We start from the raw sequence: 14,510 nt of genomic DNA on the forward strand, positions 1-14,510 counted from the left end.
AGTATTTCACAAAGCTCTGCAGGACTTCAAAGTCAAAGGCTTTGTGACTATTCGAGTTTAATACGTGAAACAGACCATCTGCGCTACAAGCTCGATACAGGAACCAGATGCTCAAAAACTTCCACTTCGTCACGGTCTCTGTCAGATTTAATTAACACGAAGGGAGGTAACAAGTATCCTGTTTATCTCTTTGCTTCAGACCGAGAGCCCACTGCTTTCTGGTCCATGCCTTGGGCTCTCCTGTCTCTTCCTGCCCTTCCCAGTCCTTTCCTTTCTCCATCACTCTTCTGCCTTTTACCTCCCCACAGCAGCAACCTGTACATGCTGAAGAGAGTGAAGCTTAGGTAAGATGGAGATAAGTTCAATAGGTTGGCACATATGCATGGATGCACATGTATGTGTGCATATATGTGCAGAGTCAGTGTTTCTCCTCTCATTCTCAGTAAGGTCTTCAGAAGTAACAGTGTGAAACCATGAGTGCTTCCCAATGTACCAAAAAAAAAAAAAAATCTATCAAGAAAAATAGATACGTACCCTTGATAAAACTCCCCAGTCTTAAATGCTTCCCTCTTTACTTATCAAGAATGTATTTCGATGTATGTGGAGATTGGGAATCCTCATATTGTATTCTCTCAGATAAAGAAGAGCTTAGTCCAACATCATATTTTTTATATTTAAATAAATACCTAAACCGAAATGTCAACTCTGTCATAAATCAGTTCTCATACATTCTACGATCCGTGCATGGACTCTGTGCTCTGCCTCACAACTCACGTTTACTATTATTCTGACTTTTAATATCAGTACATTTTATATGGTAAATTTTAATGGCTGGTAAAGTGAATATGCAATCATCATTTTACTTCTCAAAAGTATCTTAGCCATTCTTCTTTATGAGTTGTAACGCAACCAGTTAATAAAAAAAAAGTTAGGATTTGTATTGGAGTTGTATTAAATATGTATATATACCTATAGTTTGAAAAGAGTAATATTTTTATGATATTGTATTTTCCCAACTAGTTACAAAGAATCTCTCAGTTAATATTTTCTCTTATTTCCAATAATGCCTCATGGCTTTCTCCATTTGGTTTTTGTAGCTTTTTTAGTTATTTTATATTTTTGTTGCTACTGAGAATTGAATTTAAAAATTTTCCATTTCTAACTGATTATCATTTATATAGAGAAAACCACTAGCATTTGTATATTACTAGTTAGTCCAATCATCTCACTCTGTTTTTTATTAATTCTCATATCATCAAATAGAATCCCTGGAGTTTTCTAAGTACGTATACAATTTTAACACCAGCAAATAAAAATATTTTTCTCTTATTTTCTAAAACTTGTATGGTTTCGATTTTCTATGTACTGAATCAGCTAAAATCAGCTAAAATCTTCAAAGCAATGTTGAATCATACAGCACCCCTTTCTAGTTTCTGATTTTAATAGCGCTGGCTTTAAATTATTTTCATTTATTATCTTGATTATATTGGTTTATTATATTTATTATGTTGATTGCCATTGGTTTTTCATCATTAGATAATAGTCTTATGTGTTTATAAGTTTTTTTTTCTTTTTGAGATTAAGTCAACACAGTAAAATGTTCAGAGTATAAGTATATAATCCTATGAGTTATGCAAATGTATGTGCTCATGTAACAAAGATCCCAAAAGTTTTGATTGTTTAATGCTGCATAACAAAATTCTTCAAAACTGAGTAACTTAAGAACAACTTATTATTTCTCAAGACTCAATGGATTGACCTTTACTTGGTGTCAGCTGGTGACTGGGATGGCTGGAAGATATGAAAAGTCTAGCAATTAGGACCAGTTATCAGTTGGGACCACAGACTAGGCTTCATTTCTCTTCCAGGGGGGGCCTCTCCATGTAGCTGCCTGGGCAGTTGGGTTCCAAGGAATGTTCCAAAAGGCAAAGAGAAACTGAAGCTTCATTAAGGTCCAGCCTTGAAAGTTACACAGCATCATTCTTCATTTGGTTGGTCAGAAAGGGTCAGAGCACTAGACAACATTCAATGGAAAGAGAACACTTATGGTGGGCAAAGTGCAGTCACACCACAAAACAGCATATAGGGTAGGAGGGGTTGTTAGGACCATCTCTGGAAGAGGGTCCTTACCACTCTGATCTAGATATAGAACATGTCTGTCACCCTAGAAAGTTTCCATGTACTTCCTCCCAGTCATTTCCCACCCACCAAAAGCAACTAATGTTCTGTCCCTATAGATTAGTCTTTATGCATTGTCCTATTGGTGGGCATTTGAGTTGTTTTTATGCATTGTCCTATTTGTGGGCATTTGGGTTGTTTTAAAGTTTCGTCTATTGCAAACAAAGTTTCTATGAACATTCTTGTATGAGTCCTTTTGGAGGTATGTTTTCATTTCTCCTGGGAAATACCTAGGTATGGAATTGCTGGGTCATGTGGTAAGGATATGTGTAACTTTATAATACTCTAAAACTATCTTCCAAAGTTAAAAATTATACCATATTTTGCTCCCACTAATGAGGTGTGAGAATCCAGATACACCATACCCTTGTCAGCATTTATTGTTATCAGTTTTTTTCATTCTTTTAACGATGTCTTTCATAGAACACTTTTTTTATCTTGATGATGTCAAATTTTTAACTTTTAAAAATGGATCGTCCATTTGCAACGACATGGATAGACCTAGAGGTTATTATGCTGAGTCAAATAAGTCAGACAGAGAAAAATAAATACCATATGATTTCACTTATATGTGGTATCTAATTTGGTGACAAGTTAAAGAAGTACAAGTTAGTAGTTGATAGCTGGGCATGGGGATGGGGTACACAGCAGAGGGAATGCAGTTAGCATTAATATGATGGCTAAGTGGAGGACCAGGGGAGGGAGGGAGCAATTGGGGAGATCATTTTATGAACAATATAGATGTCTAACCAATGTACTGTATACTTGAAACTAATTTGAATAAACAAATTTATATATTGAAAAAAATGGATCATGCTTTGAGTGACATGTCTAAGAAATCTGACTAAGTGCAGGTCATAAGGACTTTTTTTCATATGTTGACTTAGTATCCTTCAAACCTGCTAAACTCATTTAAGTTCCAGCAGTTTTTCCTGCAGTTCTTGGGATTTTTTTTTTTTTCAATAGAGATAATCATTTTATCTGCAAATAGGAGAATTTTTATTCTTCTTTTCCAATCTGTATGCTTTTCATTTCTTTTTCTTGCCTTGTTGAGCTAGCTAGGACTTCCAGTGTGATGATGTCTAGGAGTGATAAGAACAGACAGGCTTGCCTTGCTCCCAATCTTAAGGGGAAAACATTCAGTCTTTCACCATTAAATAATGTTAGCTATACGCTTCATCTTCTATTAGGTTCATAAAATTCCTTCTAATAAAACTCCCTGAGAGTTTGTATAATGAATGGATACTTAATTTTATTAAATGCTTTTTGTACCAATTGATATGATTATGTGGTTTTTCTTCTTTAGATCATTAATATGGTGGAACACATTGATTGATTCTCAAATATTGAACCAGATTGGCAATTCCAGCCTGATTTGTCAATATTTTATTAAGAATTTTACATGTGTGGGCATGAGAGATATTGGTCTCTAGATTTTTTTTTTTCTTATACTATTTTCTTCTGGTTTTGGTTCCAGAGTAATGCTGGATCTCGTAGAATGAGTCAGGAATTGTTTCCTCCCCTTGCGTGAGTTTTGACAATTTGTGGCTTTTAAGTATGTGCTCCTTTTCAGCTAAGTTGTCAAATTTATGTGTATAAAATGTTCATAATATTTTCCTACCATTATTTTCATGGCTGTGGGACCTTAAATGAAATACATCTTTCAGTTTTCCTAGAGGTTTATCAATTTTATTAAACTTTTCAAAGAACCAGATTTTGATTCATTGATTTTTCTCTATCGTTTTTCTGTTTTCAGTTTTATCGATTTGGGCTTTTATCTTTATTATTTTCCCGCTTTATACTTTAATTTCATTTCACTCTTTGTCACCTAGTTTCTTCCAGTAGGATATTAGACTGTTGATTTCAGGCTTTTCTTCTTTTCTAATGTAAGATTTTGATGCTATAAATTTTCCTCTAAGCACTGCATTAAATATTACCCACAAATTTTGGTATGTGGTATTTTCGTTTCCATTCGGTTCAAGGAATGGTCTAAGTACGCCTGTTGAAAAACAAGAGATTATCATACTGAATAAAAAGCAAGACTCAACTGTATGCTGTCTATGAGAAAACCTACTTTAAATATAAAGGCATAAGTAGGTTAAAAGTAAAAGGATAAAGAAAGATATATCATTTTTATACTAATCAAAAGAAAGCTGAAGTAGTTTTATTAATTTCTGACAAAAAAGATTTCATTTTTATACTAATCAAAAGAAAGCTGAAGTAGTTTTATTAATTTCTGACAAAAAAGATACCAGTGATATCATGAAACCGAAAAAAATTTCTAATTTAAAGCCTAACTTTAAAATGTATTAAAATATCACAGAAGTAAAGAATAAATAAGTTTCAGAGAATCTGAATGTTCAAACTGAACTTTAATTTTCTACATGCTTTCACTTAAATGTTCTCTCTGCGTGCATACATTTATTAAATAGAGAATTACTGGCATTTTGTCGACTAGAAATATTGACCAGAGTCACATATCTTTCTGATTTTCACAAAGAATTTTGTTACTTTGCAGAAAGATTCTGTCTTTCTAGACAAATCGGTAGGGAAACATGCCAGCATTCCACCAAAAGTGCTTTAGGCTGTAGACACTCAATGTGTTCTCTGACAAGCACAAGTGGAAATCCAAGTAAGGCTGAACTAGATTACATTCTTTGCATATAGGGAATACTTTTCATGCTTGCCTGGTGGTAAATAAGAAAAAAATCTATAGGCTAGTGTCCTATTCTTGTGATGTTTTCTACTGAATTATAAAATTCAGTAGATATTAAAATTATTAAATTCAGAAGATATTAAAATCGGTACAGAGCATTTGTGTTTATCTGCCAGTAGATTTCAAGATGCTCGATCTTTGAGTTAGAGGGTAATGTTGCTTTATGAATTTATGTAGGGTCATTTGACTGACCATCCTTGATTTCAAGGCTAGATTAATGATATATTTATAAATATATTTTATTGCCAATGTATGGTAATATTCAAAGAGCTTATAAATAATAACATAGATTTGCAACCCAGCTAGTATAATGCCCCAGCAACCACTTTTAACTAATCCGATTTAATTGACATTATATTAGGAGTTTTAAAGTTCTTAATAAAGAGTCAAGAATAAAGGATTCCCAATGGTGGTAACTGCAGGTAGTAATGATTCTAATATGCTCACTAATCCATTTATAACGAAACAGTTATTGACTAGAGCTTATGAATGATTAAAGTACCTAAAAGAAAATAATGCAAGTGGGCAGACTGTTATCTTGGAGCACCTTAAAATAGATTTATGGTGTTGATAACATTAATATTAATGATATTCATACAAGATCATATGCAAATACACAGCATTTAATGGCCTCCCAGCTCCCCTGGGGAGAAAAAAACCTAGTCAGCGCTGGAGAGCTTTGGATTCCAGCTTTACTATTGTCGTATTGTACAACTGCAGGCAAGACACTAAAGCTGTGCATGTGTGACTCAGTTTCCTCAACTATAAAAAGGTATTGAACCATTTCCCAAAGTGGTCTGTAGAGTCAAATTAAATGAGATAACAGATAAGAACATATGTAAGAGAAGATTAATGAGTAATATTGACATGTTGGTGAAAAAACATGAGGCTCGCCTAGTAATTCAGAAACACAAATGCTTTCATTTCATTTATTCTGGTGCCTGCCTAGCCAACACAGCTGCTTTGGTATCGGGGTTTTAAATAACCAATTGTCTTCTTACCAAACCAGAAAATACTTGATAGATGCCAAAACATGATAGTGGTATTTATATTAAGCTATCCTCAAAATAAGGTAATTTTTCTTATTCCTGGAATTATGAGTGGACTATAAATTAATCCAAAGTGTACCATTTGAGAAAGATCATTTGCAATGATACTGAAAAATCAAAGAATTAAAGTGATTATTCTACTTGCTCACATTTTATTTTATTTTTAAAATATATTTTATTTTAAATATAAAAGAAAATAGACTGCAAAGGGAGTAAAGTACCATTTGCTGACAAATTTGTGCATGTTATGCCTCGATGCCTTCCATTGTCACCCACATTTTTACTGTTAAGCAAAGTAAAGTTCAAAGAGAAGTAAAATCAATTGGTCTAAACTCCCTTCATTGGATCTCTTCTTACTTGTTTTGACCAGCTCCAAGCTCGTTCTCTTTCCAACATACCACCATCTGTGAAAGAACCTTACCAAAAGGTCAAGAACACAGTTAAATTCCTTTGAAAACTATTCCATTTCTCTATTAAGATCACTGTCCCCAAAATATTTACTTTTTACGTTTTCGGTCTTCATTTCCCATGGCATACACTGAGTCTTGAATTTTTAAAGCTCCTTTTAACCTTAACCTATTCCTGAAATTTAAAAAGTCAATTTTATAGTCAACAGACTCTTTAGAAAGATGCCAGCAAGGAAAAATACTGACATTTCAGGGGGCTCCCGACATGAACTTATTTCCATCTATTTTAATTGAATCTCAAGCAATGAGAGCTCTATGTCCAAAACTTTCACTAACTAATTTCATATGTAAAGTGAGGGAGAAACCAGGACAGTAAGAATGCCTTTCATTTGTCTGTGATGTTTATAAAGTTTTAGATTTAGACATTGTAGCTACAAACCTCAAGATATACTGCAGCATCAAGAATTCTATTTATGTCTACAGCCATGCTACCCTGAACAAGCCCAATCTTGTCTGATCTCGGAAGCTAAGCAGGGTTGGGCCTGGTTAGTACTTGGATAGGAGACCACGAGGGAAGACCAGGTGCTACGGGCATAAAAAATAAAAATAAAAAATAAGGGATTATAAGCTCACAAGGTCCTTGCAACCGGTTAGGTCAACCAAGGGTTGCCTCGCCTAAAAAAAAAAAACAAAAGAGAGAGAGAGAATTCTATTTATGATTAAATCAAGTTAGAAATATGAACCATTAGCCACCACACCCTGGAGGCAGGGGTTAAACTCCAGAGAAGCAACGGAGAAGTCTGAATTGCCTGGATTTGCAGTCCCCATTGCTGAATTTTGAAGAATCTTTAGCAGGCAGACTCTCTGCCATGAATCCTAGCTCTTGCCTTTGAACATGTAGGCTTCGTGGGAATGTTCTCATTCTGTTTATCCAAACCCTACACATAAGCCTAAGCCCTTTCGAAATGCCTTCTCCCTCATGAAGTAAAACTACTGGTTCCCCGAGCTCTGGATGCCTCAGGACCGTGTCAAAAATCTCTTCTGTGAAACTTATGACTCTGTATTTTGCATTATGCTATTTCTGTCCATGTCTTACCTGCCTGGCTAGACTAAGCTTCTAGGAAGCAGGGGCTTTGCTGCTTCAGCTCCATGCCCAGCACCTGGCACAGTGCCTTGAACACAGGGATAAGTATCTGCTGAGAGCCACCTAAGTGAATCTTCCTGCTCCCCATCAGCGCTTGCACGTAGTTGACTGGGGCAGATGTAGGCTCCCTCCAGAGCTCTGGCCACTACAGTGTCATTTGGGATGCACTCGGTTTTTTTCTTCCACTATCTGTGCTCATCGCCAGCCCGCTTCCTGGCAGCAAAGCTGACTGCAGCCATTCTTCTTGCTTCCTGTGATTGCTCACAATTGTGAATTTTCTGCCCTGAGCCAGTAGATTTCATCAGCTGCATTTCTACACTTCTAGCAGTTTTGGTTTCCAGAAAAAGCAAACTAAGGACAGAACTGAGAAGTGCTTCATGTCCCTAACATCCCCGGCAGCAATCTGGAGGAGGCAGCCCTTAATTGTCGTCGATTATTATTGACAGAGTGAGGCGAGGAGCCTCATCCCCCAAAGTCCAGGCTTCCTTCCCGTCACTCTCCCTGTCCAAGGCTCTCCAGGCTGAGTGTGAGGCATCAGCCCTCCAGCCAGCAGAGGTTCAGAGATTTTCATTTAGCTCCCTTGGCCTTTGTCATCCCATTGTTGGAGTCACTCTTTGAGGCGCAAGCCTTCCACTGGCAAGAGAATCGAGCCTGTTCCACTGAGCGAGAAGCCAAAAGGCTCAGGCTTTGGAGTCCACACACTCCTGCCTGAGCCCTGCCTCTGCTCCTGACCACCTGGGTAACCCTGGGAAAATTACTGAGCCTCTCTAAGTCTGCAGGAAAGAGACTCAGCTGCCAAAAGGAAGTTGTCAAGAGTGTCTGTCTCCTAGAGGAATGTGAGGCTCAGCTGACATAACCGATATGTAAGTGTGTTGAAAGCTGTTGGTGCTGCACATGTTAAGAAAGTTATTCCATTCTCCAGTTCAAAGAGAAACAACCCTGGAGTCATTTCCTGGATCCTCGGACCAGGGTGGCGTGGGAAGGGGAGGCGGAGTTGGGTAGAGTGGAAGGGAAATATTCAAACAAATGAAGTTCCTCTCAACATGACTGAGTCACACACTCTCTCATCTATGTACAGTCATCGATTCACTCCCTCCTTCCACAATTATTGAGTGTTTGCTACATGCCAGACACTTTTCTAGGTGCCATGCGAAAATCCGAAGGTAGACTCCAAAGGATGCAATTTCTGTAATTCAGTTAAGACATGATGATACCCTAAGATAGAGGCAGCAAGAATGACGGACACAGATCTAATTGTTATTTGGGGATAAGCAAGCAGACAGGGGAAATGGAGAGAAAATAAATCTCACTTTTTTCAGTCTCACTGGGATACCAGGCAATTTTCCATCTTTTAAAACATAATGTATACTAACTAATGTAACCATTCTTTTATTTCTTTCATTCATCAATTTATCACCATTTATCAATCCACAATTAATTTATTATCAGTTCGACTGTGGTTTAATATTCAAGTTATTTCCAGTTTGGGAGCTATTACAAGCAATACTGTTATAAGTATTCCCACACTTGTCACTTGGTGCACATAAATGTGATTTTCTCTAGAATATGTACTAAGGAGCGACACCGTTGAGTCATGGAGTTTGCATTTCTTTAAATCCACATGATGATGCCAAACTGTTTTTCGAAATTGTGGCATGAATTCATGCCCCCTTTAACAAAAAGTGACAGTTTTTCATGCAGCACATTGACTCCAACACTCGATACGGTCAAACTTTAACACCCGTACCAATCTGTTGGCTGTGTGATGAATATCTGTATGTTCAATGGTATTTAATTATAGTTTAATTTATAATGTAATTAGTTGAAGATCGAGAGACTTCGTGTGTTTATTGGCCATTCGCATCGCCTCTCTTTTGAAATGTCTATTTAAGACTTTTCCCCATTTTTTGATTAAGTTTTCTGATTTGTGGAAGGTCTTTCTACATCTTTAATATTAGCCCTTTCTTAGTTATACACATCTCTCACTCTATGTCTCTAACATTCACTCTCTTTAGAGTGACTGGTGAACAGAAACTCTTTAATGTATTTCAACTTATTATTCATGACATTGTTGGATAGCATTTTTGTGCCTTATATTAAAAATCTTTCCTTATACAGGGTCCTGAAAATATTCTATATTCTCTTCTAAAATTGTCATAGTTTTCACTTTAATCCATTTGGAATTGACTTTTGTGTATGATGTCAAAACGTATCAGATTCCTTTTTATTTTATTATATGGACAACCAGACACTTTTGAACCATACACTATTGAAAAGTCTTTCTTTTTCTAGTGATCTTCCGTGCCTTCTCCCTTATAAATAAAACATTCATATAAGAATGGGTCTGCCTCCAGACTTTATTCTGTTCCACTGGAATATTATTTTATCTTTATTTCAATACCAAACTGTCTTGACTACTAAAGCTTTTTATCAATCATGATATCTGGTAGGGCAAGTCCTGTACCTCGTTCTTCTTCTTCAGCACCGTCTCACCCTTTGCAACCCCATATAAACTTTAAAATCAATTTGTCAAGTTCCACTAAATAGATCTGTTGGAATATATAAAGCAATTTGGAATGTATACATATCTCCAGCAACTAGCAGAGCTCACTTATTCTAATCTATAGAGTCTTCAGTTTACATATCTGTAAAAATGTCAGTTTTGTTTGTTTGTTTTCATTTCTGCCTAAGACCAAAACGGTGCGGAAACGCAGTGATAACAGAGGCATCTTTGCTTGTTCTGGCCCACCCAGGTAAAGCTTTTAACCTTTTGCCACTGAGAATAGCATTTGCTGTAGGTTACGCCTCAACACCCTGTATCAGATTAAGCAAGTTCTTTGTAGTGCGGATTTACTCATTCTTAAATCACAAATCGATGTTTGTTGTACAAACTTATGATTATTCTAAATAATCTTATGATCATTTTTCTTTAATCTATTCTTGTGATGGGGTACATACTATAATACTGTTTTGTGTTAAACCAGCGTTATTCTCCTGGATTAGCCCTACTTAATCATTACGTAGCATCCCTTTCATACATTGCTGGATTTAGTTTGCCAATAACTTATATCCACGTTCATAAGCGATATTTAGACTGATATTTTCTTTTCTCATGCTCTTCTGAGAGGTATTAAAGATAAACTACCTCCTTAAAATGAGTTGGGAAGTAAGTCCTTCTTTTCATATTATCTAAGAGAGTGTACAGATTGGAATGATTTATTCCTTGACCATTTGGTAGAGGTTACTAAAGAAGTTCTTGACACTTCCCTTCCCTTCGTGGTTATAAGACAATCTGGGTACTTGCTACATTTCTGAATAATAAAGCTCCTTAACATTTCTTGATATATCCATTTAAGAACGTTGTGTCTTAACTTCCTGTTAAGGTGTTTGAGGCCTTAGCTCTTCCATCTTCAATCTCACCCCTCTTCCCCTGCTTCTGTCTTACCAAAAGAATTATTACACTTTTTTATACTTTTATAAATAAAAATTTCTCAAACATTATTATTTCTGCAGTGAAATGTATAAATGTGCACATTTAGTGGAAAAACTAAAGACTGCAAATAGCCTCATGTCATTTCAAGTCAGGTTCTTCCCAAATGAGTTTGTCAGATCATGTTATGCAGCTAAATGAGCTTGCAAAAAAAAAAAAAAATTTTTTTTCAGCCTTCCAACCTTTACGAATTTTTGCCATTACAGGTGTCTCCAAATGTTAAACTTCTGGAGAGGATTTGACGTAAGTCTGACTTACTTTTGTCAGTAACTACCCAACTCATCTTTCCCACCTCAAAGATCTCATTGCTATGGATAGAGTAAATGGTACCGTAGGAAAGTGGAGATTGAGAAAAGGCCCAGAGTAGGTATATTCTGCGCAAAGAATTGCGTATGTCAAGGTGTCCCTGAATGCAAGTTTTTTTAGGTGTTTTTTTTTTTTTTTAAGTTTATGGAGAGAATTGTTATTAAGCCTTTATGGACCGGAGTTTTATTTCCCATCCATTTCTCAGTAGCCTCTGAGGACATGGCAGATGGACTTACCTATGAAGAAGCAGGGCTCAACCCAATTCAGTTTCAACAAGTGTTTGTTGTTCGCACAGAATTTTCACAGCTCTGGGTTTGATCTGCAAGGAATTTAAAAGTGAACCTCATATGATTCTTGCCTTTCTTCCTGGACCTCGGTCTAAACACAGACACAGACACAGACACAGACACAGACACAGACACACACACACACACACACACACACACAAGAATATTTGACCTACTTTGCCAAGGGATCTGCACCCACCTGACCAACAGCTCCAGAATCCCAAGACGGGGCAATTATTTAAGACATAAAGACATGGGATCTGCCTTGGTACCCTCCTTACACTGGACCACCCCAATTTTACAAGCCATGGGGGAAAACTAAAGACAGAGAATGTTTATAGGATCACGCTCCACTTTGAAATTCCTCACTCCGGCCCCACTCCCATCTGCCATGGAGAGCAAGGTCAAAGAAAGCGAAAGGGGAGAGGAAGGATTTGGGATCCCATTCGCGCTGCCTTCAAAATATGCCATTTCATGACGGTGGAAAGGCCTCCCAGATGCAAATGGTCTAGGTGAATAAAATCGGAACACAAATTGTAGATAACTTTTGAGCACTACATAGTTGGGTTCAAATTTTTCCTCAGTCACTTTTTAACTATATTATACTGGGCAAAATACGGAAACACACTAACCTCCATTTTCTTATCTGTAAAACGGGGAAAATAAAAATTAATCTCACAAGATTAAATGAGAATGAAATCATTAAATTAAGTGAATTAAATGAGATCTTGTATCGGTAGCCTAAGTGTCCCCATCTTCCAACCACAAATTTTCATGCGAAAGACAGGAGGTATCTCAGTTCCGCTTCCTCCTGCTGATAACTCTGTTTGTTGTCTTGCCTCCTCTGTCCACCTCACTTTGCCCCAAAGAAGCAATAGCCATTTTTCCTCCATTCCTCAGAGCATCATTAGGCCAGACAGGTGTGTATAACAGGTCTTTACTACCTTACTGAAGATTCTGGAATTGTGGTGGGTAAGGAGTCCAAGAGAGGAAGCTTACTTACACTCTGCGCCCTCTTACCCTGACTTCTGTCCTGTTGACTTCTAACCAGCCTTATTGCCCTCTCCTCCCTACTTTGTTCTTTATGTGAGAAAGACCTTCCCTCTTTATTCTCCAGAGTGCCCACACCAACCCAAAATGTATTAAAAACTTTAAGTGGTTAATTGGGGAAAATAAAAGATGACTCAAGCAGAGCAGGGGACAGGAAGCATCAAAAATAGAACATATGACATTTTACTGTTCCTCCCTCATCCCCACCTTTTCCCTGGAATGCTACATACTAGTATCTTTCTTGTCAAGATTTTCTCCATGTCACCCCTTCTTCTAGTCCCCAGGAGCCCCCAAACCTCCCTGTCAGACGGCAAGTCCGAAATTTGTTGCTTTATTTCTTAGAGCAATTAATTTTCCTTCTGTTCTCTGTATCCAAGTCCTCACATTTCACAACCCTAAACACCAATCGAGATATTTTCCTACACATAGGAGTTGCTTCGTTTACACTCATTTTATTACTTATTCCTTTACAGTCATTTTACTGGGATTTTGTGGGGAAATGGAAATGAACATGTGTGTTCAGTCTGCCATATTAAATCAAAAGCCTAAAGCTTCATTTTTCTAGATCCCTTGTACATTACCAGAAATCTGAAATACCATTCTATCACTTCCTCAAAGTCCTAAAGGTTTTGGAGGTCCCAGCATATTTGATGTTATTTTCAGGACTGCTTCTTCCAGGTGACACAGAAGAATCTGCTTCATGCCTAAGGCATAGACATCTCCAAATCGCATTGCAGGGTGGAATAGCTTGTACCAGGGGACTCTGGCTTTTGTCTCACTCATAGAGTCTGCTGTTGGCTTCCTTCTCACGTGATGCGGAATGAGCTTTTGAACCTATGAACCTGTGACTCATGCTTCCTGTGAGTCAGCAGCAGTTCAGGGCACCCACTGTTCCCATCTTCTCTGGGGTGAGCTCTCATGAGGACCTGCTCACCAGTTGGAAGAAGGCCATCCTGGAACCTAAAGACTGCGATTCAAGTTCCAACTTTGGCACTGACCAAATGTAGGAACTTGAGCAAGTCACTTGGCCTCTCTATACCTCACAAGGATTTTGAGAGGAGTAAATGAGATGAAACATGTGCCTGGCATATAGAAGGTGTTCAATGAACAGTGATCTAGATATTAACCATGCAAGTCCACTAAAATCCACAACTGTTGTGTGTCCTTTTATAGAAATGAATCCATTCCATTAATTGGATATGGTAAGCTTTTTAACTGATGGCCTTTTCTATTTTTAAAATAAATTGATGATAGAGACCTAACCTTTGTATCAATATATAATAGATTACCAGAGTAGCTTTGAGCAGACTGCTCAAACTTTAATGCTCATACTATTTACCCAGGGAATCTTGCTAAAATGAACATTCTAGCAAAGAGTGGGGCAGAGCAGGCGGCTGTAGACAGGCAGGTTGTGGATTTTGACTGCTGTTAGCATCGCCCAGGCACAGAGTTGCAGGTTGTGCCCAAACTCTGCATCTCTTACGTGTGCTCCATCAGTCAGAATGGATCCAACCGAGAAGGAGGAAGACAGACGGAGAGCTTGGGAGACACAAGTAGAGAGAAGAAAAAGCAGGGTGAGATGGTAAAAAGAGCATCGGTGTAGGTGTCAGACAGATTTAGGATTAAAATCTAACCCTGCCACTGCTCGTTGTATGACCTTTGGCAAATCACCTAACCTCTTTGAGGCTCCATTTCCTAATCTCTACTGTGGGTGTGATAATCCCTACTTGTTCCTCCCTCATCCCCACCTTTTCCCTGGAATGCTACATACTAGTATCTTTCTTGTCAAGATTTTCTCCATGTCACCCCTTCTTCTAGTCCCCAGGAGCCCCCAAACCTCCCTGTCAGACGGCAAGTCTGAAATTTGTTGCTTTATTTCTTAG

General features: G+C 37.6%; 1 pseudogene; it reads left to right on the plus strand.

Moving 5' to 3' along the window:
- The first annotated feature begins 6,825 nt into the window (after positions 1 to 6,825).
- LOC111738164 lies at positions 6,826 to 6,944 on the plus strand (annotated as a pseudogene).
- Positions 6,945 to 14,510: the final 7,566 nt, after the last annotated feature.

Source organism: Pteropus vampyrus, unplaced genomic scaffold (genome assembly GCF_000151845.1).
Source record: "Pteropus vampyrus isolate Shadow unplaced genomic scaffold, Pvam_2.0 Scaffold35, whole genome shotgun sequence".
NCBI classification, from domain to species: domain Eukaryota; kingdom Metazoa; phylum Chordata; class Mammalia; order Chiroptera; family Pteropodidae; genus Pteropus; species Pteropus vampyrus.